The sequence below is a fragment of the Mus caroli genome, chromosome 3, assembly GCF_900094665.2.
Source record: "Mus caroli chromosome 3, CAROLI_EIJ_v1.1, whole genome shotgun sequence".
NCBI classification, from domain to species: Eukaryota; Metazoa; Chordata; class Mammalia; order Rodentia; family Muridae; genus Mus; species Mus caroli.
Window position 1 is genome coordinate 81,246,106 of NC_034572.1, and position 2,575 is coordinate 81,248,680.

Sequence of the window (2,575 nt, forward strand, 5' to 3'; positions counted from 1 at the left end):
TGGTTGTGAGCCACCATGTGGTTGCTGGGATTTGAACTCTGGACCTTCGGAAGAGCAGTCGGGTGCTCTTACCCACTGAGCCATCTCACCAGCCCCAGCAGGAAACTTTTTAAGTTTGAGGGCTCTTTGCTGGTTGGTCCTAAGTCTCACCTTATTTGCATACCCCTTTCAGCCAATGAGACCCAGGTGGTTTCTCAGTAAATTCAGACATACCTTCGGCTTCAAGACTCTTTCTCGTCTGAGCTTTATAATGAAAGGCACAGGTGATTTCAGTGCTCAGCCCTCACACATACCCTTGCTTCAAGACTCACCAAAGGCAGACCAACTTCCAGGACTCAACCTTTAACAGCTGCTGCAGGCAGGATAACTCATTCCATTCCTTCCTCAGCCACCAGAGATCTAAGATTCCAGCCTTCAAGATCCATCAGAGACAAAGAAATCCGTTTCTGTTGCTTCCCTCAGTCTGTAAACATGGTCTGAGAGGAACTGTCTCAGCTGGTACCCCAAAGCCCTCAGAGAAGTTCTCAACTATAGCAATCCCTCACTTGGCACATGCCACCCCCTCTTGCCTGGCACACCAGAAGTCTGCTGATCCAAGATGCTGGCAAACCCCCAGCCTCCTTCAGCTGGGTCTCAGTTCTCATTTTCCTATTGATTTTACTCCTGTTGATTTGGGTGGTGGTGGTGGTGGTGGTGGTGGTGTGTGTGTGTGTGTGTGTGTGTGTGTGTGTTTGATTTTGTTGTTGTTTTTGCAGGGTCTTGCTACTTAGCCCAGGCTAGCCTGGAACTCTTAGAGATTCTTCTGCTGCTGCTTCCCATGTGCTGGGATTAAACTGGGATTAAACATCATGCCTGGCCCTTCCCATTGATATTGTTTTTCCTGCCTGCAAAACCTGACAAGAATTCTGGCATTTGGAAAGACATATGGAAAGTTCAGGCCCTTCTGGTACAATTACAGATCCATTTTCTTTCTTTCCTTCTTCCTTTCTTTCCTTCTTTCTTACTTGGTTTTTTCGAGTCAGGGTTTCTCTGTATAGCCCTGGCTGTCCTGGAACTCACTCTGTAGACCAGGCTAGCCTCAAACTCAGAAATCCCTCTGCCTCTGCCTCCCAAGTACTGGGATTAAAGGCGTGCGCCACCACTGCCTGGCTCTTCCTTCCTACCTTCCTTCCTTCCTTTCTACCTTCCTCCCTTCTGTCCTCCCTTACTTTCTTTCTTTTTGTTTTTGTTGTTGTTGTTGTTGTTTTTTCAAGACAGGGTTTCTCTGTGTAACTCTGGCTGTCCTTGAACTCACTCTGTAGAACAGGCTGCCCTCAAACTCAGAGATCTGTCTGCCTGTGCCTCCCTAGTGCTGGGATTAAAGGCATGCCCTGCGCTGCCCAGACTAGCAAACAATACAGCCAGGATGGCTAAAGGTGACCCCAAGAAGCCAAGGGTCAAGATGTTTGCTTATGCCTTCTTCATGCAGACACGCAGGGAAGAACACAAGAAGAAAAACCCAGAGGTTGCAGTCAATTTTGCGGAGTTTTCCAAGAAGTGCTCTGAGAGGTGAAAGACCGTGTCTAGCAAAGAGAAATCAAAAGTTTGATGAAATGGCAAAGGCAAATAAAGTAAGCTATGATTGGCAAGAAGAAGGACCCAAATGCCTCAAAGGACCTCCATCTGGATTTTTCTTATTCTGCTCTGAATTCCTACCCAAGATCAAATCCACAAACCCTGGCATCTCCATTGGAGATGTGGTAAAAAAAAAAAAAATCTGGGTGAGATATGGAAGAACTTCAGTTACAGTGAAAAGCAGCCTACGTCACCAAGGCAGCAAAGCTGAAGGAGAAGGATGAGAAGGATGTCGCTGACTGTAAGTCTAAAGGGAAGTTTGAGGGGGCCAAGGTGCTAAAATTGCCTGGAAAAAGGTGGAAGAAGAGGAGGAGGAGGAGGAAGAGGAAGAAGAGGAAGAAGAAGAGGAGGAAGATGAATAAAAACTCTGTCTTCATGTGAATACCTTAGAGTAGGAGAGCGCTGTGATTGACACATCTCTTATTTGAGTCGTGTCTATTGCCCTTGTTAGGTTTAATTACAAAATTTGATCAGGATCATATTGTAGTTTCTCAAAGTGTCAGTGATTTACATGAAGTGGCTGTGGTGTCCAGAGTGCCCTGAAGCTGTATCAAAGTTGTACATAGCTCCAAACATTTTTAAAATGAAAAGGCACTCTCGGGTCCTCCTCACTCAGTGCACTTTGCTGTTGGTGTGACAAGGCATTTGAAGACGTTTCTGGATTTTGTTCTCAGCTCGTAAGGTAGTGTTAACTATATGGCTATCGGCCAGAAATCCTGAGCTGTCAACTGTACATATCTATAGCTTGTAAAGAGAACACAACAACCCAGCCAGATTCTTGAGGCTCCTTGTTTGGCGTGGAGGCTGTGAGGGGAAGATGCCTTTTGGAGGGGGCATAGCCCAGGGCGTGCACTGTGAGGCTGGACCTGTTGATACTGCGGTGAGCATCTTTTGGCTCCAGGTTGTCTTGTTGTCAGCATTTTGCTGACATTTGACATTCTTTTTTTTTTTTTTTTTTTTT

At 46.1% G+C, this 2,575-nt stretch overlaps 1 pseudogene across 1 annotated transcript; it reads left to right on the forward strand.

The window, feature by feature from the left end:
* Positions 1-1,405: 1,405 nt before the first annotated feature.
* Positions 1,406-2,540, forward strand: LOC115030582 (annotated as a pseudogene). Its single transcript, XR_003836161.1, has one exon. The product of XR_003836161.1 is annotated as a high mobility group protein B3 pseudogene (transcript).
* The last annotated feature ends 35 nt before the right edge of the window (positions 2,541-2,575 follow it).